The sequence below is a fragment of the Coffea arabica genome, chromosome 8e, assembly GCF_036785885.1.
Source record: "Coffea arabica cultivar ET-39 chromosome 8e, Coffea Arabica ET-39 HiFi, whole genome shotgun sequence".
Taxonomy (NCBI): Eukaryota; Viridiplantae; Streptophyta; class Magnoliopsida; order Gentianales; family Rubiaceae; genus Coffea; species Coffea arabica.
In genome coordinates, this window is record NC_092324.1 from 29,217,217 (window position 1) to 29,241,461 (window position 24,245).

Below are 24,245 nucleotides of genomic sequence, written 5' to 3' on the forward strand. Positions count from 1 at the left end.
CTATAACTTCTGAGATGAATAGCAATTTGACTAAACTAATGACAAAGCAAGAAATCAATTAGGCAGTCTTCTCAATGCATCTCAACAAGTCTTTGGGACCAGACGGTATGTCACTTATATTTTTAAAAAATTCTGGTCTGTGATTAAAGTAGATGTAATTAGTGCTGTTCAGAGCTTCTTCCATTCTTGTCATTTACTCAAATCTGTTAATGAGAGACTGATAAGCTTAATTCCCAAAGTTGAATCCCCTTCCATGATTATTGAATTCAGACCTATAAGTCTCTGTAATGTCCTTTAGAAAATCATATCCAAAGTTTTGATCAACAGATTCAAATAAGTGCTTCATCTCTACATTAGCCCTTCCAATCTGCTTTTGCTCCTGGAAGATAGTTTCTAGATAATATACTGATTCCACATAAAAGCATTCAATTCCTAAAGAATAAGAGAACTGGGAAAGATGGTTATATGGATATCAAATTAGATATGTTTAAGGCTTATGACAGGGTTGAGTGGATCTTTTTAGCAAAAGTTATGGAAAAAATGGGATTTTGTAATAGGTGGATTCACTGGATCATGGTGTGTATCACTAGTGTTACCTATTCGATTAACATTAATGGGGGAAAATCATTAAACCTACTAGAGGACTTAAGCATTGAGATCCTTTATCTCCCTACCTTTTTCTCATTTGTGTTGAGGGATTCTCTACCTTAATAAAACAAGCTATCAAAATTACTCCAAGTGCTTGTAGTGTGAGGACCCAAATTTTTACTTACTTTAATTCTATTTCACTGGGTTATTTAAATATTTATTCACCCATTTTCTGCGAATAATTTATTTCAACCATTTTAAATCCATTTACATGAAACAATGTCTCGCTTACATTTTCAAAACGTCCCGTTAGCAAATTTAATTTTTCTACGGCTCATTTAGCGAGAAATAACAAATACACATTTTTTGAGACAATATTCGATTCGAGAGTGCAATAGTCTTGGAGATTTGAGGACTCGTGTTTTATTCTTAAAATAGTTATTTTTATAATTATTTACCCTAGAGTTAGTTAATTATATTATCGTTACAAGAATTTCTTTTAAGTTTCGCTTTATCGCGCGCGAATTGGAAGTTCGCGTAAATCGCGCCGGAGCGGCTAAGTGGAGATTTAAGAAATTAATACTAGACTACTAAGAATGAATAATTATAGTATTAAAGGAATTACATTGGAGGTTTAGTGCATAAGTATAATAAACCCGAGAGAAAACGGATACGAAACGCGCGCGAGCACTACTTTTAGTTGACTTTTGGAGGAATCTTGGCCACAAATCACCCAAGCTTCTCCAAGAACCTTCACAATACACAAACATCTCTCTTCTCTCTCTTGAAGCTCGGCTGAAAACAGCAAAGGAAGAAGAAGAAAAAGAGCTCTCTTCATTTACACCATTCTTGTTCCAAATCCTCCACAAATCATCACATAACTTCCACATCACTTGGAGAGCAACTTAAGCTTTGAGGAAGACACCTTCTTGCAGTTTTCTTGGGAGAATTTCGGTCCAAATTCCTGGTTTCATCACAAGCTAAGAGGTAGTCTTCATCCATCCATGAAACTTTCCATTTTCTTCAAAGATTGAAGCTTTATTTGTAAGGGTTTGCTACCCTAAGCATGGATTAGGTAGATGACTTGAGGAATCTATTATTATTGCTTTAAATGTTAGGCTAGCGGTCTTGTGGTGACCTCTAGGTTGCAGGCTTGAGGTGTAAATGCTTGATTGTGGTTGCTATGTGTGTAGATGAAAAGATTATGGTTAGAAATGACGGAAAAATCGAAGGAAGATTGCATTTGGGTGATGGCCGAATCTGTCCTGTTTTTACTGTGCCTTTATTTCGAATTTTTGATGCTCAAATGACTATGAAACTGATGTATATATGTGGTATATTGTGTGTAGAAATTTTCTACCAAAAATCATTTGAATTGGTTGAGCAAAACATGAAATTTTGAAATTTAATCAAATCTGAAAACTGTGTTCGGACAGTTTGAACAGTGTCCCTTTGATTGAACATATCTTTTTGTACAGATGTCGAAATCGAATGCCGTTTGTGGAATTTGAAACTAGACATTTTTTTCTTTCCAACGGTATAAAATACATGATCTAGTTCGAAGTGAGTGATCCGTAGTGATTGTTCTATTCTGCTATTCTGTTCGAATGACAGTGGTAAGCTGCGTCTTGTCGCTTGAATTCGAACTACCTATGAACTGATTTTCAGAACGACTTGTTCTGATGAAATGTAGCCTTATGATTCTAGTTTTCAATGCCACTGACCATTCTCAATTCCAAGTTGTATTGAGTGAGATATGGTACAATTTAAAAACTACAGCAGAGCTAGAAAACCCTACTTTTTGCTGGCCAACTGATTTGGTTGTTTGTTAGACGCTTTGCTTTGAAAATTTTGATGTCAACCAACTATCAATTGTTTTTGAAATGTTTTTTGGACCTTGGTTTCACAAATGAACCAAAATGGGACCGATTCCATGGTGCAAAATGTTTGAAAAAGGAAAAGAAAACAAGAAGATAGATTTGTCTTCGAAATTTCTTGAACTTTAGTAGTTTTGTTAACTACCTTCCCGTACGAGGTTTTACGTGCAATTTAGTAAAGGATCAGTCCTCATATGGAATTCGAAATGTACCAAATTTGGTGTTATTCTAAGACTATTTCAATACCCAACTGAAATCCCAAAGTTTGTTTTCAAATCTGGAAAATTTACTGAACTGTTTTCGATTTTGGCCAACTTTGAGCTGTTATATCTTGATGCTCAAAACTCCGGATCTAGTTCCATTTGTTGTGTTTAAAACCAAGTTGTGTTACGAATTTCAGAGGCTATTTCACTTTCTGTAAATTTTGCCAAATTTCCAAAGTTTGTCGAAAAACATGATAGAAACTGTCTTGTATGCTTATATCAGCTACTTTGAGCTGAAATTTGAATGTCTTCCATTTAGAATCTTGGAAAAGTTTCCTCTAAGAATTTTTAGTACTTTGAACCAAGTTTCCAATGGTACTAAGTTTTCCAATTTTGGACCTATTGAGTACAAGATCTGATTTTTCTACCTTTGACGCGTAAAACTGAAATTTGCCGATTTCTTAGAAAATGAAATTTTGGGAACTTGACTTCTTATCTTGATATTGGTATATTGTTTTGAACCCGATTTCGTGGGGAAAAAGAGTTTCTTTAGTAACTTTAAAATCCTCACTTTTGAATCTTGATTTTCAATAAAGTGAAGCTCTTATAAGGACATTGACTTGAATTTTAAAGATTGTGTGCATTTTTCCTTATTTAACAAGGAATTTGTGAAAATGTGTGAGGGTGATTGTTGGTCGTTTTCTTTAGGCGATCAAGAAGGTTTTGAAGAAAATCCCGAAACGGATTATTAAAGATCTTTTGCACTTACTCCCTTGTTGTGATTTGGTGAGTGTCAAGTGCATGAATTGTCGATAAATGCTTTAAATTGTTAATTGAGTATTATGGAATTGTTGAGACGAGTGCGTACTTTATCGCACTCGTTCTCCCTTAAGTGATGCTATAATTAAATTGTGCTCTATGAATTGATATTCGAATTGTGTGAAGTGAATTGCTATGTGAATTAAGTGAAGTGTTGCCATTGCAAATTACATTTGTGTTAACTCGACGTCGATCGAAATAAATCTTATCGACAAATCATATTTTACTCGTGAGGACGCCCTTGTCCTCTCTCTCTTTGAACTACGTGGTACTTAAGATCTGAATACATATGATTGGTAATTGTACATGAACACGTTTAACTCGTGAGTTCTGAGCGGAAGCATGTACCACACCGATTCGGGTGGGAGGTGCTTCTCATACCGTCTCAGTGCTAAAATCATTTCCCTGAGCGATAGCATATACCACACGATTCGGGTGAGAGGTACCTCTCATGTCGTCTCAAAACCATAAACAATGATTGGTAATTGTACATGAATATGTTTAACTCGTGAGTTCTGAGCGGATAGCATGTACCACACCAATTTGGGTAGGAGGTACCTCTCACACCGTCTTAGTGCTATAATTGGTTCTCGGAGTGGTAGCATGTACCACACTGATTCGGGTGGGAGTTACCTCTCATGTCGACTCCGGATCATAAACGAAGTATAAGTCGATTGGAGCGATGTCTCATCGACCACTGAGCGATAATATGTACCACACCGATTCGAGTGGGATGTACCTCTCATGTCGACTCAGAACCATAAATGTATAATCGATTCCCTAAGCGATAGCATGTACCGCACCTATTCGGGTGGGAGGTACCTCTCATGTCGACTCAGAACCATAAATGGAGTAAGTGAAGTTCTACGGACTTAATTACCTGCCCGGGTGACAGAGTGTCATCACGAGGAGGTATTGGATTGAAATTTGGCAAAGCAAGTAGAAATTAGCTCTTGAGAACTCCTGTATCCTCATTGAATGTGTTGAATTGAAAATTGTGAATTGCTTGAATGTTACAGCTTTCTTTCTCGGTTAAATCATATTGTTATTTGAACTACGTGTTTTGCATGTTTTCTTGGCCTCACGAGCATTCGCTCACCCCGTTAGATTTATTTTTCTTAACAGGAGTTGAGATGGAAGGAATTTTGGGGAAGCCTACTTGATGGCACTTTTGGCTAGAATTTTGAAATGTTTTGTCTAGACATCTTTTGGAAAGTTGTATATTTTGAAAAGTGGATGTATTTCAAACTTGTGGTGTAAGATTGGATATTTATGTATGGAAGCGACTTCTCTTTCTTACTTCGTCTTGTGTTATTAGTTATTATTGGTAATAAGCTTGAACTGGAATTGTACTGAGTCCTGGCGAGAGTTGGGCAGGCGTCCCGCGGATACTTTTTGGTTCGCCTTAGGGAGAAGTGGGGGCGTCACAGTTGGTATCAGAGCTTAGACTTCAGATCTTTGTAGTGTATCCTAGACTTAAAAGTTTAGAATGCCGAATTGTGGGATTTGATGGTGTATTAAGTGCAGTGTGACCTTGGTGCTTGATATTTTAGGGAGCAATATTGAAGTGTTTATGCCTAATTAGAGTGATGTTGAATACTAGTGTTTTATTTTTATTGGAGTTAAATCCTTAAACGTTTATGATTTATTATCTTGGGGACTCTACTCAAAAGGTGATTCCATCTCTTTAAGTTGTTCTTAAGTTGAGAACTTAAAGCGACTTTGATTTCAAAAGTTTCTTGGTGTTGTAGCACCATTTTACTCACACAACACTATAAGACTTTAAACTTCAAGTTAGGTTGGAAGTGAGTCAAGATTATGGATTTTAAATGGCCATCTAATGCTTCCTCCACTATTTTGCTTGCCGAAATTCCGGGAGAAAAGTTGAACCATTTGAACAATTTTGGACTCCACTTTGAACTTGAAAATGAGACATCTTTTGTACTGCTTTTGGTTTGACCTATTACCCTAACCTGTATAAGAACTTTTATTTTGAATTTAGTGAGGAAACTTGTATTCATTGGAAATTTTAAGTTAGGAACTTAGAAAGTAGCTTAGGCTTCGGATGAAATTTGGAAGTTGTAATTATTCGAATGATGTGGTTTGGTATCGTGAATTCTTCTAGTTTTGTCCCTAACTAGGCTTATGATTTTACTTCTTTCGATCCTGCCTAGGCTAGTAGGGGTGGTGCACGCCGTGAGGTCTTTTGTATTTTGCCTGCATGTACCCCTATGTTTTGTGGCACTTAGTTGCCTATGTCCTGCATTTGACATAGTTGACTTGTTTTGTGATCTCCCCACTCCCACTATGACTTTTGGTGTATGTAAAGAATCGTGCTTTAATTCTAAATTTTTTTGGCAACTTGTATATGCATTGAGTTCTTTTATGCCTAATTATTCTTTTTCTTACGTCCATAGACTTATATTAAGTATGGTTCAGCGAGGACGAGAAAAGGATCGTGAGCGTGGGTTTAGGCAACCCCGCACTCCTGAGAAAGATGAGAGATCATGGAAGGAAAGATTGATGGATGGTCTTATGTAATTCAATGGGATTCTAGTGTTGGATATGAGTCGGAAATGAACAAGAAGATTAGACCTACCAGTGTTATAATGGATCGACCTTGTTGGGTACCTAGTGAGTTTTCCCCCCCTGTGGGATTTTAATAATTATTCTTGTGCAAACCCTAGTTTCATGAATGATATAAGTAAAGTGTGATTGCTTGCCCTATGATTTGGAGGTTGGACTCCTATGCAGAATCAGTATTTAATTGTTGGTGCAAATTATACAAAGTGTGAATTTTGGCAGATCTAGTGGACCTAGCAAATAAGGGGTATGATATTATCCTAAGTGTGAATTTCGAGGGCGAAATTCTTTTTAAGGAAGGGAGGATATGAGAACCCAAATTTTTACTTACTTTAATTCTATTTCACTGGTTTATTTAAATATTTATTTACCCATTTTCTCTGAATAATTTATTTCAACCATTTTAAATCCATTTACATGAAACAATGTCTCGCTTACATTTTTAAAACATCCCGTTTGCAAATTTAATTTTTCTATGGCTCGTTTAGCGAGAAATAGCGAATACACGTTTTTCGAGACAATATTCGATTCGAGAGTGCAATAGTCTTGGAGATTTGAGGACTCATGTTTTATTCTTAAAATAGTTATTTTTATAATTATTTACCCTAGAGTTAGTTAATTATCTTATCGTTACAAGAATTTCTTTTAAGTTTCGCTTTATCGCGCGCGAATTGGAAGTTCGCGTAAATCGAGCCGGAGCGGCTAAGTGGAGATTTAAGAAATTAATACTAGACTACTAAGAGTGAATAATTATCGTGTTAAAGGAATTACATTGGAGGTTTAGTGCACAAGTGTAATAAACCCGAGAAAAACGGATACGAAACGCGCGCGTGCGAGCACTATTCCTAGTTGACTTTCGGAGGAATCTTGGCCACAAATCACCCAAGCTTCACCAAGAAGCTTCACAATACACAAACATCTCTATTCTCTCTCTTGAAGCTCGGCTGAAAACAGCAAAAGAAGAAGAAAAAAAGAGCTCTCTTCATTTTCACCATTCTTGTTCCAAATCCTCCACAAATCATCACACAACTTCCACATCACTTGGAGAGTAACTTAACCTTTGAGGAAGACACCTTCTTGCGGTTTTCTTGGGAGAATTTCGGTCCAAATTTCGGGTTTCATCACAAGCTAAGAGGTAGTCTTCATCCATCCATGAAACTTTCCATTTTCTTCAAAGATTGGAGCTTTATTTGTAAGGGTTTGCTACCCTGAGAATGGATTAGGTAGATGACTTGAGGAATCTATTTTTATTGATTTAAATGTTAGGCTAGCGGTCTTGTGGTGACCTCTAGGTAGCGGGTTTGAGGTATAAATGCTTGATTGTGGTTGCTATGTGTGTAGATGACAAGATTATGGTTAGAAACGACGGAAAAATCGAAGGAAGATTGCATTTGGGTGATGGCCGAATCTGTCTTGTTTTTGCCGTGCCTTTATTTTGAATTTTTGATGCTCAAATAACTGTGAAACGGATGTATATCTGTGGTATATTGTGTGTAGAAAGTTTCTACGAAAAATCATTTGAATTGGTTGAGTAAAGCATGAAATTTTGAAATTTAATCAAATCTGGAAACCGTGTTCAGACAGCTTGAACAGTGTCCCTTTGATCGAACATATCTTTTTGTACAGACGTCAAAATCTAGTGTCATTTGCGGCATTTAAAACTAGACATTTGTAGCTTTCCAATGGTATAGAATGTACCATCTAGTTTGAACTGAGTTATCCGTAGTGATTCACCAAAGTTTCCTGTTCTGTTCTGCTGTTCTGTTCGAATGACAGTGGTAAGCTGCGTTTTGTCGCTTGAATTCGAACTACCTATGAACTGATTTTCCCAATGACTTATTGTGATGAAATGTAGCTTTATGATTCTAGTTTTCAACGCCACTGACCATTCTCAATTCCAAGTTGTATTGAGTGAGATATGGTACAATTTGTAAATTGCAGCAGAGCTGGAAAACCCTACTTTTTGCTGGCCAACTGATTTGGTTGTTTGTTAGATGCTTTGCTTTGAAAATTTTGATGTCAACCAACTATCAATTGTTTTTGAAATGTTTCTTGGACCTTGGTTTCACAAATGAACCAAAATGGGACCGATTTCATGGTGCAAAATGTTTGAAAAAGGAAAAAAAAGCAAGAAGACAGATTTGTCTTGGAAATTTCTTGAATTTTGGTAGTTTTGTTAGCTACCTTCCCGTACGAGTTTTATGTGAAATTTAGTAAAAGAGCAGTCCTCATATGGAAGTCAAAATGTATCAAATTTGGTGTTATTCTAAAACCATTTCGATACCCAACTGAAATCCCAAAATTTGTTTTCAAATCTGGAAAATTTACTGAACTGTCTTCGATTTTGGCCAACTTTGAACTGCTATATCTTGATACTCAAAACTCCGAATCTGGTTCTGTTTATTGTGTTTAAAATCTTGATTGGAATTCTTATTGTGTTACGAATTTCAGAGGCTATTTTACTTTCTGTGAATTTTGCCGAATTTCCAAAGTTTGCCGAAAAACATGATCAAAACTGTCTCGTCTGCTTATATCAGCCACTTTGAGCTGAAATTTGAATGTCTTTTGTTTAGAATCTTGGAAAAGTATCTTCTAGGAATTTTTAGTACTTTAAACCAAGTTTCCAACGGTACTGAGTTTTCCAATTTTGGACCTATTGAGTACAAGATCTGATTTTTCTAAATTTGACGCGCAAAACTAAAATTTACCAATTTTTTAGAAAATGAAATTTTGGGAACTTGATTTCTTATCTTGATATTGCTATATTGTTTTAAACCCGATTTCGTAGGGAATACGAGTTTCTTTAGTAACTTTAAAATCCTCACTTTTGAATATTGATTTTCGATAAAGTGAAGCTCTTATAAGAACATTGATTTGAATTTTAAAGATTGTGTGCATTCTTCCTTATTTAACAAGGAATTTGTGAAAATGTGTGATGGTGATTGTTGGTCATTTTTTCAGGCGATCAAGAAGGTCTTGAAGAGTATCCCGAAACGGATCATTAAAGATCTTTTGCACTTACTCCCTTGTTGTGATTTGTTGAGTGTCAAGTGCATAATTGTTGATAAATGCTTTAAATTGTTAATTGAGTATTATGGAATTGTTGAGACGAGTGTGTATTTTATCGCACTCGTTCTCCTTTAAGTGATGCTACAATTGAATTGTGCTATGTGAATTGATATTAGAATTGTGTGAAGTGAATTGTTATGTGAATTAAGTGAAGTATTACCATTACAAATTACATTTGTGTTGACTCAACGTCGATCGAAGTAAATCTTATCGACAAATCATATTTTACTCGTGGGGACGCCCTTGTCGTCTCTTTCTTTGAACTACGTGGTACTTAAGACCTGAATACATATGATTGGTAATTGTACATGAACACGTTTAACTTGTGAGTTCTAAGCGGAAGCATGTACCACACCGATTCGGGTGGGAGGTGCCTCTCATACCGTCTCGTGCTAAAATTGATTCCCTAAGCGATAGCATGTACCACACCAATTCGGGTGGGAGGTACCTCTCATATCGACTCAGAACCATAAATAATGATTGGTAATTGTACATGAATATGTTTAACTCGTGAGCTCTGAGCAGATAGCATGTACCACACCAATTTAGGTGGGAGGTACCTCTCATACCGTCTCAGTGCTATAATTGGTTCTCAGAGCGATAGCATGTATCACACTGATTCGGGTGGGAGGTACCTCTCATGTCAAGTCAAAATCCTAAACAAATAATCAGTTCTCTAAGTGATAGCATGTACCACACCGATTCGGGTGGGAGGTACCTCTCATGTCGACTCAGGATCATAAACAAAGTATAAGTCGATTGGAGCGATATCTCATCGACCACTGAGCGATACTATGTACCACACCGATTCGAGTGGGAGGTACCTCTCATGTCGACTCAGAACCATAAACGTATAATCGATTCCCTGAGCGATAGCATGTACCACATCGATTCGGGTGGGATGTAACTCTTATGTCGACTCAGAACCATAAATGGAGTAAGTGAAGTTCTACGGACTTAATTACCTGCCCGGGTGACAGAGTGTCATCACGAGGAGGTATTGGATTGAAATTTGGCAAAGCAAGTAGAAATTAGCTCTTGAGAACTCCTGTATCCTCATTGAATGTGTTGAATTGAAAATTGTGAATTGCTTGAATGTTACAGCTTTCTTTCTCGCTTAAATCATATTGTTATTTGAACTACGTGTTTTGCATGTTTTCTTGGCCTCACGAGCATTCGCTCACCCCGTTAGATTTGTTTTTCTTAACAGGAGTTGAGATGGAAGGAATTTTGGGGAAGCCTACTTGATGGCACTTTTGGCTAGAATTTTGAAATGTTTTGTCTAGACATCTTTTGGAAAGTTGTATATTTTGAAAAGTGGATGTATTTCAAACTTGTGGTGTAAGATTGGATATTTATGTATGGAAGCGACTTCTCTTTCTTATTTCATCTTGTCTTATTCGTAATTATTGGTAATAAGCTTGAACTGGAATTGTACTGAGTCCTGGCGAGAGTTGGACAGACGTCCCGCGGATACTCTTTGGTTCGCCTTAGGGAGAAGTGGGGGCGTCACGTGTAGTCTCTCTCACCTCTTTTTTACAGATGACTATTATTTTCTGCAAGGCAAAAGCTGATGAAGCTGCTCAGTTCACGGAAGTGCTGGAAACATATGGAAAAACCTCAGGCCAGCTATAAACGTAAAAAAGTCATCAGTATTTTTCAGCAAAAATGTGAAAGAAAAGCAAAGAGTAGTAGTGATAACAAAGCTCAAAGGAATGAAGCAGGTAAAGCAAAGTAGATATTTAGGTTTTCTTTTAGTAATTGGCAGATCTAAGCAGCAAGTATTTAACTTCATTAGAGAGAAAATAATGAACAAATTAAAAGGATGGGAGGAGAAGCTACTAAGCCAAGCTGGAAAGGAGATTTTGCTAAAATTAGTAATATTAGCACTCCCTACTTAAGTGATGTCCTCTTGCAGATTACCAAAAGAACTGTGTAGGAAGATAGGTCCGAAGATGGCTAAATTCTAGTGGGGCCAGAAGGAGGAGGTAAAAAAGATTCATTGGCTCAAATGTGGAAAATTGTCTAAAGCTAGATTAGGCTTTAGAGATCTGATAGAATTCAATCAAGCATTGTTGGCAAAGCAGCTATGGAGGATTATAACTAAGCCAAATCTATTAATGCGAAAACTGATGAAGGCAAGGTAATTTAAGGGGTGCTCTATACAAAAAATGAAAGAAGTTATGATTCTTGGTGTTGGAAAAGTTTGTTAAGTGCAAGAACCTTGCTGGAAGAAGGGATAAAGACAAGGGTAGGGGATAGCTAAGAGGACAAGTGGATACTTGATGCTAAGGATGGAAAAGTGAAAATTGAAAGAAAGCCAAAATGTGGAAATACCAAGGTAGGTGAACTGATAAGTGAGGGAAAATGGAATGAAGAGTTAATAGAGGAAATGTTTGATGCAAATGACAGGAGGATTATACTGAGAATTCCTTTGAGCATTCAGAAAGAGAAGGATAGGGTCTACAGGTCAAGTCTAATACAGGAGTGTATACAGTTAAATTTGGATAGAAACTAGCAAAGGAGAGGAGAAAAAGAAAAGATCAACTAAATAGGGAAGTAGGTTCAATCAACAAAAGAGAAGGAGCTGATGAAAACTAGAAGTTTCTCTGGGGACTAAACATGAAACATAAAACATTTTATTTGCAAATGTTCGAAGGGAATTCTTCCAGTTAATGCAATAGTAAAGGAAAGATGATCCAAAGGTGACCGTATCTGTAAATGCTATGGTGAAAGTCCTGAAACGTTAGAACATACGTTAATTTTTTTTTAGAAATACTTGAACAATCTGGAAAGCTGCATCTCTGAGTTGGGATAGATTGGACGACTATAGAAATAACTTCTGGCATTTGTAGGAGGAATTAAAGGATGCTGTAGTCAGAGAAAATGGAAACGAACATATAATTCTAATAGTAAACTTACTTTGGCAGATTTGGAGTCAAGAAATGAAAAGTAGTTTAACAACACTAACAGAGATCCAATGGTAGCAATGAACAAAGCAATATTGGAATAGAATGAATATCAAGCAGCACAGTAGTAGGAGATGGAGATGGGAATTCAAAAACAAGAAGAAAAAAGAGAAGATAAGCATTGGAAGAACCACAAACTGGATGGATTAAGGTGAATACAGATGCAGTTTCAAACAACAAAGTTAATAGAGCAGGTTGGGGTATTGCAGCAAGGAGCTGGCAAGGCAAAGTGATTGCTATATGGGCTTATCCCTCTAAAAGCTGCTCAAATGCAAGGCTTGAAGAGGCACTAGCACTTAGAGCTGCCATGATAAGAGCAAAGCAACGAGGTTGGAAGAGAGTAGAATTCGAATCAAATTGCAAAAAAAGTGGTTGACAAGGTGAATGAGAAGGGGGAGGATATGCTTACTGCAACTGTTCTGAAGGATGTCAGGATGGTAAAGTATGAATTTGATGAATGTTGTGCTTCCTTCACTAAGAGGGAAACAGCTCTGTTAGCCATCAACTAACAAAATTTGTTATAAACCTCAAAGATGTAATTGAATGGAAACAAGAATTCCCAATTTGGTTGCTTGAGATTGCTCAAGCAGATTTTGTGGCTTTCAATATTATATGAGCTTGCATCTTCTCTTTTTATTCCTCCCACATTTGGTATGGTTTTCATCCAGGATCTCTTTGCAAAGGCCATCTATGTTTCCATGCGAAGAACCTTTAATCAAGTGGAAAAAAAAAAGTACCAAGACAGTCAAAACCAACAATTTATGATGGATGGTTCAACCAATAATTGAGAAACCACATATAAGAGTTTCAGATAAATCTTCAGCACTTCAACTCAAAACACATAAAGCTATTCATTTGCCGTTGAAATACGACAAATTTTTCACTGCAATTTACCCGTTTCTATTCTCCACCCTTCCCATGGTTTCATGTACCAAGTCCCCAGCATGAGATTCCCTTATCCGTCCAATATAAAAACATAAATAAACAATTCTACACCTAAGATCACAAGACACCCAAAACAAACAAGACTGCCTGGACCAACTCAAAACCTCCAAGCATTCGAGTTGGAGCTGATACACATAGAAGTTAACATACAATTAGTACACTCGACGCATTCAAAGATCGACGAGGTCGTAATAGCCAACCTTCTCGTGGTTTTGGCTAAACAAGCCCTTTTACAACGCTTCCCCTATCTGTCCCAAGAGGGGGGACTTTTTTTGTTGTTTGGCAGGCGGGCTGGGAAGAAGGGGGGGTGGTTCAGGAAGTATTAGATAAAAAAAAAACTTCTACACGACAAAAAGGACTGCCAGCACCAAACTGGAAATCTCCAAAACTTGCATTAAACCTGATAAATAACCAATGTGTATACACAATTTGTAAACTCAACATCTCATACCTAACCTAAGTTCCTCGCAGGAAGCTACACTTTACCTTGTTCTTAACTTGAAACTAAAACCTATTCACCCGGTAGTACAACATTTCTCTCACAAGAAAAATCTTCTACGACTAGTATCCATTTCCATCTGGTATTCAAAAGAAAAACAAAACAGAGCACAAAAAATGAATTAGTTGGATGCAGGAAAAAAAGATAAAAATTTGTTTAAGTACTGAAGACCTATATCTAAATCAAGCATTATTGCAGAACAAAAGATAAGGGGCAATCACCTTGTGAACCCACTCATATTCCCCACCCTTTGAATCAAATGTTCCATGTTGTAGACTGATTAACTTTAATGTGAAACGAGGACCACATTCCTGCAAGATTTCCATCTGATGTTACGAAAGGCACCATAGGCAGAGGATATATTAAGTGAACTAGATGAGGACTATCAACATTACACAATATCTGGCAGCTGTAAAACATTTTACCTACAAACTTCAATGGCAAACACATAATAATAAACTTAAAATGGTCAAGCACAATAACTCAAACTTTTTGTTTTTTGCAATGTTTGCCAATTAACTACCCTAAAAACCTATCATTTGGAGGCAAATGCAGGTTCAACATCTGAATAAGATGACAATAGCATCACTTAAGTAGCTCCATCTTATTATCTCTCATTAAAAGAATTTCGTTAGCATCATTCAAACATCTTTATCTTGTTGGAAAACTCAACACTTTTTTGTTTCTCTCTGTTTGGTAATAAGAAAAAACTCATCACTGTCCACAGGCTTTCAAAGTCGTAGCCAAGAAATCATGAAAATTTCCTTAAAAACATTTTGATGTCATAAGAAACTTAGATCAATTTGAAAACACATATGTAATTCAATGTCAACTCCCTCCCAGCAAGGGAAGTGACAGTTTTGCATCATTACACAGACTCAAACATTGCTTTCTACCATCTTCATACTATATATACTTCATATCTTTAAGGAATTCAACTTCACGAGGAGTGTTAGCTTGCAATAAGAAAATAAATAGGTGGAAAAAAAAAAGCTTTTGAAAGTCAAACAAACAGATGTCCATTAGTCTCTCTCTGCTTTTGTTTAGACTTTTATGTGTTGTCATTTTGTAGTAATAAATATTTCTTTGATGAACAGTTAAAACAAACTGGAAGGAAATTTTAAGCATCTTTCACAAATTTGCAGAGCACTGTAACATGTATCCTTGCCAGACCAGCTAGAAGCCAAGTTCTTGGTGTAATTCCAGTTTTACTAGGTAAAGTTTCTAATTCATATTCTGACTTAGATAGCTATTTCCTTTCTCATGTTGCATTTATTTACCCCTTGTTTCTTATCCTTCTCTACATTTTTTAAGTGGATAATATGAATGTGAGTTTTTTTCTGGCCACTAAATCAATTCCAAACCTTTAAAAAGAACTGTCGTAAAGCATGAAAAGAATTGGCCATCAGTATAAACAGAAATACAAAAGAGATGAAAAATGCTAAAGCATAAAAGACCTATATGACAGGAATATCATAAGGGGCTATAGAAGTGTCAAGAGGGGTTTTCTCCATTCCTTAACCAGTTAACCCAAAGGAACATGTATGACTGGTATTGACTCAATTACGAGTTAAGAATAGACATTCCAGTCAAAACATGGCCTATATGATGTGCATCTTCATATACCGAAACTAAGGGTACTGCAGATACCAAATATGAGGACAAGACCATTGTGGGAAGATTCAAACTTACTATAGAGTTCCTTGCAGGCACATTTGTGCAGATCCAAGTACATTACTAACTGCCATTTTAAGGCTTAGTCTCCTTAAAATAGCAAGAAATTAATTCCCATATCTTGGGATTAGGACAAATAGCATTTTTAACAAAACTGAAACTTACTCTTGAACTCTAAATGTGCTAGAAGTACTTGCTACAAAAGAAAGAACATATATCTCAAGACAAGAATGAACTAAATAAAAAACACAAACCTGAAGTCGCGCAATTACTTTCTGCTCACATTTTTCATTGTTATTATCCTTGCTCTTTTCGCCACTGGATGCAGCCTGCTTACTTTCTTTGGTTTCAAAAATGTAACTTCACATTCAAAAAATAAGGTTGCCATCACAAAGCTTTGTTAGAAGTCTAAGATTAATATGTGGAATAGAACAAACTCCTTAAAAGAAAGAACACACACCGGTGATGGCGAAAGAATACAAAATCACGTTGATTGTGAAATGTTACAACCCGACGACCACGAAAATTGGGATCTTGTGGGAAAAGCGATTGTATCAACCTATTAACCACAACAATGCATAGAAAGAGTCATAAACAAAAAATATAAATCCTAAAGTGCAAGAGATAGAAATTATCTAGCAAACTACTTCATCAATATTCCAGGTTTAAGAGTACACAGTGTTGAATATTCACAAACACATACAAGTGAAGAGAGATGATCTGTACAAATTCAGAGAATACAACATAAATTAACTAAGTGTCACCACACTAAATATAATCAATGTTTTAAACACACATCCAATTTGCTGTTATTCTCTTGAAAAAATAATATATAAAACAAGAAGTCACCTCCCGATACGGTGTCCCAAGCGTGTTGTGAAGTTATTCAAGACTAGCTCAGGTTTGTGACTAGTTGGATTCCCATGATTCTGCAAGTGAAGGAGATTAAAGCATCATCATCTATCTGGAACTACAAGACATCCAAAATAAAGAAAAGCAACACCTAAGTAAGGAATACACATACACGTATACAGAGCCAAATGTCCATGAAAACAACAGCCATTTCAAGAAAACACACTCAGAAGAAAGCACATGATAATTAAAACTACACTATCGAGACCGAGGGAAAATTTTGAGGAAGGAATAGCAGGATCCTGAAACAAAGCGGTTAAAGGAACACTTTGTGTCTGTGGAAAGGTATGTCTAACTAAAGGACTATCAGAAATTGCAATACTAAAATCATCTAGAGTGCAAAGTAAAACCATGAAAACATTCAGCACCCTTATCAAACTAATATAGCTTCTTCTCTTAAAAGAAAATCATTCCTAATTAGTGTCGCGCCCCATTTTTTATAGGAAAAATGAATAAAATGGTTTTAAAAGTGAAATTTTGATTTGAAAATGAATTTTTGATTTACAAAGAAAATGAAGAAAAATATGGGTCTAAATGGGACATAAAAATGTGACGATTTGACCCAAAAATATAGTTTAAAAAGGGTTTATTGAATGAAAAATGGAGTCGCCACTTGGTATAGAGTTAAGGTGTACCAAGTCACCTAAAAAATGAATTTTTTAAAGGAAAAAGCTAGGAAGAAACCCCTTTTAAATACTCCTTGTCTACGTAAACCAACGAAAAAGGTTCGGGAGTCACATTTGACGAAGGGGAAGGCAAGGATAAAAATCCAAGGCACCCCTTCGACCTAACCAAGGCTAGTTGCGTGATTTAGTCAAGAATTTTCTTATTTTTTAACCAAGAGATTTATCACATTTGGATGTACTATATGAATGCAAACCCTAGACCTAGGAGGGTATCGGGGGGCAAAATATCTCTTCAAAGCTTGAATGGTGCCAATCACATTAATTGTGATGCCCAATTGTGACTCTTTGGAGAGGTCACGAATAATGCAAAAATATGAGACTCTAAGAAAAAGAAAAGGACAAAATAATTATAGAAATATACATGTCTTAAAGGAATGCATCATGTCGGGTACGGGGGACTAATGTTCGTGACTCAATTTTCCCTTTAATAGAGGGAATACGAGCGTGTTAAGGCTAGAAAGCCAAACTCGTCCATATCCCATACCTAAAGGGGTATTCCCTAGTCTAATCAAGCAAAATGCACTAATCTACCCCCTAATTTCCCTAAATGAGATGCAAATCTAAATGTTACATATACATAGGGGTAAGGGATATCTCATTAGGGGAAATATTATGCAAAAATGATAAAGATCCTAAAAATAGAAAAATATGCATGACATGTAATGTAATTATACAAACATGATCTAGCGAGGGAGGTCCCTAAAGGGTCTAGCATTAGACTAGCCCATGTTTCTACTTCCTCACTAGCATTGGACTAGTGAGAATTCGGACAAGGGAACCACAACTAGCATTGGACAATAAAGAGCGGTAAAATTTCCACAAGCAGAGTCACGGAGTACATGCTTTGAAAGCTTAAAGGATCTACGCCTAAAGAGAAACTGGAGCTTAAAGGAAAGAATAGCTTACAGTGATCTCTCTTTCGTTGGAGATTCACAACTGATGATGGCAGAATGAAGTGGAGGCAGCTTTGTGCGGCGGAGGAAAAGCTTGTTATGACTGCATTAGCCAGGCGCTTCCAGATCTGGAGGAGAACTATGGCGCCCTCCATCAGCAAGCGCGACGTCCATTACGGCAGCAGCTTCTATGACCCATGAATCCCAGAAATTTCAGAAGCTTGCTTCCCTCCTCCTTTCCAGTTCCCTTTCGGGTTTTCTTATTCTGATCTTCCTTAGCTGCCCGAAGCTTTTTCCTTCGCTTCCTTCCTCTTTCGCTCGGTTTTTCCAGCCGCCCCTAGTTTTCCTCAGCCCCCGACCTTATCACTCTAAAACCTCTCTGCTAAAACCCCCCTTTCTCATTCTATCCTTGCTTCCAGCCGCCACTCGATGCTCTCTTGATTTTTCCTATCCCTCCAACCTCAGCCGTCATCCCTTCTCCCTCGGTTTCCGGTTCCTTCCGCTTTTTCTCTTAGCCCAGCCGCCTCACTCTTATTTTCTGCCTCCCTCCCCCTCGCTCTCTCTATTCTCTTAGCTTTTATATGCACCGAATATCCCTAGAACCTAGCATCAATGGTGCTGCTGAATTCATTTTTCCAGGGTGAAGTGTAAACCATCGGATGAACTTTGGTACCATGATCCTCTTAATGTAGGGTTAAAAGCCAAGTGGCTTGACACAAAAATGATCAAACTGAGCCAAATGATACGAAGCTAAGAGAAACGCATCTGCTTTGCTTCTGCTGGTGTATTTGCAAACATAGAAATAGCGCGCGTGCCATGCACGCGAGCGTGACCCTTTTTTTTTTTTTTTTAAATACGTAAACAAAACATCAAAAAATTTTCTAAACTGAATCTAGAAGAATTAAAACATATTTTTGTGGAGATTTTTCTTTTTCCAATAAATTTTATGCTAAAAATGTCTTTAAAAAAAATAATTAAAAAATGAACAATAATTAACATTTAACCAATAAAAAAAATAAAACTAAATTTAAAAATTTGGTGTCTACAATTAGAAAGCTTAGCAGCTTAGACAAGATTCTGATAAAGAAGACGGAGGACCAACAAACCTTGATATCCTTGCGCAGAAGAAGCTTTGATAGTTTGAAATGGGCAGTAGGTCCATCAGGTAATGCAATTATCAATAGAGCATCTAAAAGAAGATTCCATCATTAGTCTTCTACACTAACTCACCAGGAGAGAGAAAAAGCCAGAGTCAATGGTTGCGTGTAAATGCTCAATAAAGGCTGCATAATTTAACCTGGTTCCCGGCGATTAGTGTGGACAACAATAACAGAAGTGAATTCCTTATTTTTTGCATATTCCACAATCTGCATAGGCAAAAGTATGCCAAAATAAATACTATTTTGTAGTTTTTTTTTTTAAAAAAAAAGGAATTAACAGAAATTAAGATTAAAACCTTTTTAAGATCATAGGTTCCTCTCTTGAAATAGTGTGCATTTGGGATCACAGAGAGTAGATCTGATATAAAAGCAGGTCCCCTCTGTAGGGAAAGAAATAAATAAGACATAAAATCTACCCAAAAAAAAGCATGCCTTTAACAACAGGGAAAAACAAATAATAATGATTTGAAACTAAAGGCAACACTGTACAGTCAAATAGGTACATATATTCGAATTAGCACGTACAGTTGAATTGAAGCGGCAAGTTGTTATGAGTATCTTTGGAGGGCGGTCCTGCTACAGAATTGCACTAAATTCATCTGCATCATTTGTAGCAAATAGCTGTAGATGAAGAAGGCGAGAGCAGCACATATGAGACATACAGGATAATCTGTCACTTTATCAAATTTCCCAAGTATTCTTTCCCAATATGCAACTTGGGAAAAAATTGAAGATTCAAGATGGATAACCGGATACCTCTTCATCATCAGGCTTGCAAATAGTCTCGTCAAGCTCTCTGGTATTTTCAATTGTGCGAGGGATTTTCTTCGGAGGAGGCTGCTTGTAGATAGAAAAACGTCCATCAGAATACAATTAGATAGTCAAATCTTGTTTCAATCAATTGCTTACTTATTGGACCAAAAATTAATAATTGCAAATTATATTAGACATATCGGATTGGACATACCAAACACTAAAGCCTCCAGATTAACAAATGCATTCATTTGATGAGAAAGATAAGGAAAAAGAATGTCTTTAAATAAATGAATTAAAAAAAAGATGAAAGGCAAACCTCCTCGCCAAGCTCAAGAGCTCTCTGCTCGGCCGCTTCACGAGACTTGGCTCTCTTACGTTTCTCAAGCCTTTTCTGGTGCTTAAGCTTGGCGTGGACGGCAGACCTCTTCTCCTTATTCTTTATTGTCGACGGAAGCAATCCATCCACCGCTAGTTTCTCCTTTTCTTCTTTATCTTTTGTTCGCCTCCGTCCTCGGTACCCTGGACACCGGTGGTGCTGGTGAAGTCCTTTCTCTTTCCTCCCATTTTTCTCTGACTAGCTCTTCTACACTAGTGAACCAAGAATAACAACAATATATGAGGTCAACATGACTGATAAACTCCTCCAAAAGCTTAAATTGTTAAGAGATTGTATTTTTGGATTTGGGAAGCAATCTGTGTCATTAAGGGAAACAAAAACGCTAGTGTTTGCCCTCATGCCCTGCATGAGGTATATGTTTAATAGGGTCAAACTTTTTAACTGAATTCAAATGATTCACAAACCAACAAATACTATACTAAACTCATGATTTAAAGGGTCATCAAGCACAGAGATACAAAAATACCAGATTAGAAAGACTAAATCTTCAAAACCAAAAAAGAAAAAAAAAAGAAGTTGTCATATACAATCAAGAACATCAAATTAGTGTTTCAGTTTAGTAAACAATATCAAGTAATATCTACCAAATCTATTGCCATTCCAGTGCAAAAGGCTTCTTTTGAAAAGAACAGACAGAAAAATTCAAGTGCCAAAATAATATAGAAGTAGATAAACACAATAGAGGAACCAAAAGATCAATCTATAGCAAAATCCCAAATGCCAACATCAAGGAAATGGCAGACCTCTTTAAATTTTTTCACGAGTACCTCTTCAATTCAAACTCCAGAAAATACTGATTAATCAAATTAATCAATAAATTAAAAAAATCTAAAACCCCACGTGTAACCAGAAGCCTAATAAAATGTGAAACCATAAGCCAGACAAACCATGTTAAACAATATAAAATAAGAACCGGGAACTAATAAAAAGTATTGACAGCTTTATAGTGTGTCAGTGAGAGAAGGTTGAGTGAAGCTCACCAGTAGATTTTGAGGATAAGAAAAAGGAGAAGGAGGAGGAGGATAAGAAGGCGGCAGCAGTGGTGGCGGAGAGTAGAGTTAAAAGGAAGAAGGTGCGGGGAAGAAAAAGGAGGGTTCGTAGGACGAGGAGAAGGGAGCAGCGATGCAATGGAGCAAGTGGGTTTGCAATGAAAGTGAAAAATTGGTCAGAGACATGGTACTAATGGAGGAGGAGCCTGTTTAGACCTTGAAGGCACCTTGGACAACAGCCATAGACCTGGCAATTCGGCGGATTGGACAGTTTTAAGTTAGTGTTTTTTTTTATTTATTTAAAAGAGAAAAATGGAAATTAATTACAACTCAATTGACAAATTGAAAAGTTAATAAAGCTAAAAGTCAACTAAATATTCTCTAGGAACCTAATTGAAAATGCCTAATGTAAGTTCTGGGGTCAAATTATAAAGTCCTAAAATTCTAGGGTCAAATTACCAAAAAAAGGGAAAAGTCACCAGAGCTTGATCAAGTAATAGTTGACACTCCGTCAACCTTCAAGTAAGTAACCAATCCAGTAGAGCACCACTTACACTACTCTCCGTCCACCATGCACACCCCCTACTGGGTCCAAAATCCTTGATAAACACTGGTGGTAATACTCGAGTATACCGATTAGTCGAGGAGATAACACTCCACTCGACATCACTAACTACCCATGGTTCGTTATCTAATCGAGCAAATCCTTGCCGGCTCGACTCGATTAACTAGTCAGTGGGGTTTGGGTCCCCAAGAAGTCGATGAGATAACATCTCCAATCGACGGAATTAAAATAAAAGTATGGAGACGGAAATGAGAGGCACCTCCCACTCGGATTGAGTGTGGTACATATTGCCGCTCCACACTTACAAATCAAGTACAAGTATATCAAGTTAATTGCAACAATAAACAAGTATATATCATGTTAGGGCAAGTGTGATAAAGTACACTCCCGATCAACAAATCTCATATCATTTATTTACATTGATCAAGTATTGTGAACAAGTGTCCAGTTCAACCAGGTATTTGGAAGCACTCACCAAAGGTCTAGTACCTCTCAAAAGTCACGTTCAGGTCCAACTCCTTGGTTGGAGTCCAAATTTGCAATAAAATATCATATATGAATGTAAAACTCTCTAGAATTCGAAACATAGGAGTTTCGCTTCAAGAAAATCAAGTAAATGCAACTCGTTTAAGTAGTATTCAAGATACTTATCAAATCCCAGAAAATTCATGCTCACTCGTTTAGTTTTGGTAAGGAAGCGGTTAAAACTTTAGAACTCCCATTGAAGTCGAAAGAATGAGGAAAACATATTTCAAATAGTTGTTATTTCCATTTTCTCAAGGGTACAAGTTCGACCAAGTTCTAACTTATATACCCCGATAAAAGAAGACACAAATATCCTAAATGGTTCACGTGGTATTCGCTCTCAAGCCTTACTCAAGTCGTAAGAATATCTACCTCGTTTTCGATCGTAAATTTGGACAGCACGCCTTTTGTATTTACCTATTTTCCAACCATTTATGGCTTCATTCTTTTTCTCAATCAATCCCAAAGTCACACACAAAATCATCTCATTTCAATAGCCATTCCATAGGATCAAAGTCATACAAGTACAAAATCAAGCTAGGGACATGTGCGGAAATGAAGTTTGAGTCAAGAAACAAAAGACAGATTTGACGTTGTTTTACGTAACGGACACAACCTAGGATACGCTTATCGGATTGAGATGCAATTTATACCATTTTGAAGCTAAGACAGAGGGCTACAATTTTGATGAAGACCACCCAGTCCAGTTTCTAGTGTATCCAAGTCATATTCCCAATTTACAGAACCGGATTCCTACCAACAGGCTAGTTAACTGCACTACGTTCAAATGACCATAACTCAAGCTACTGAAGTCCGATTAAGGCGTTCTCAGGGGCGTTGGAAACCTAAGACATAGTATTACAACTTTCATGTTTTGGATAAATACTATTTCAGTACATATCATGGGGAAAAGGCACGACCAGATTGGTGAAATATCCAAAATTGTTCACTGGATTCACCTAGGGCAGTCAGGGTATTTCAGTCTTTTCACATGTTACGTTGCTCCGATTGAGCTAAAATTTTGTAAGAAACTATAAAACATCATTCTATACAACTTTCATGTTTCACACTAAGTCTAATTCGGCCTCTATCATAGGCAAACAGAAACGGGCAGAATTGAAAACAAGATTTCCTGAAATCTGGAATTTGGGGTTTAAAAGGGAAATCTCTTCATTTCTTGCTTAAATCACTACCACAACCTCTTATACAAACTTACATACATCATAAACCATCCATACAACAAGTATGAGAAGCGAATAATTCAAACCCTAACTCAAATGCATCACTCCAATCATCCAAAATCTCTTGATTTAAACATCACAATCACAAATACAAGTTACTAAACAACTCCAACATGATTAAGGGAAAAAGAAATGAGTGGTCAGCCATATTATCTCAAAAACAAAGCTTGCTAGAGTTATCCTCCACTTCTCGAAATTTTTAGTTCCCTAAGCTTCCCAAACTTCCAATTTACAAGTTAATCGGTTTAGAATCTTTTTTTTTTCTCTCAAATGGTGCAAATCAAGATGAAGTGAAGTTGTTTTTCTCTTGCTCTCTCTCTCTCTCTCTCTTATTCACGGCTAGGAGGAAGAAAATGAGGGTAATTTGTGTGTTTTTTGATGATAAATATGGAGGAAAATTGGTTGGTCAACAATTAAGGGATGGTTGCCACTTGTTGCAACCAAAATCCATCTCAATTTTTTTCTTTTCCTTGCATTTTTTGGTCAAATATTTCGTCTAAGAGGGCTGAGGATGAGGGAGATATTTTGCACCAATATCAATGATATTTTATGGTGAGGAAGTGGTAGTCAAGTGGTGTGGTCAATCGGTAGTGAGCGATTCCCGTCGGTTCGAGTCGATTTTCCTTAAATCGCGTATACTAGGGTTTTAACTTATAATTCACCAACTTATTATTATCACCTCTAATCCCACACTTAATATCATCTAAAACTCACTTTTAATCACCAAATTTGATCCACACTTCGCACCGGATAGTCGTACTACGAATAGGCGTAAAACCCTAATTCACGTTAACTTAAAAAACGAAAAGTGAAACCCTACTTTTTAGGTTCATTTGCACTTATTGTGGGGTGATTGAGTAGTAGGGCTATTATAAAGTAATAATTTCCGAATAAA

General features: G+C 36.8%; 1 pseudogene; it reads right to left on the reverse strand.

Annotated features, from left to right (window-relative positions):
* Positions 1-13,592: 13,592 nt before the first annotated feature.
* Positions 13,593-20,202, reverse strand: LOC113704605 (uncharacterized; annotated as a pseudogene).
* Between the last annotated feature and the right edge of the window lie 4,043 nt (positions 20,203-24,245).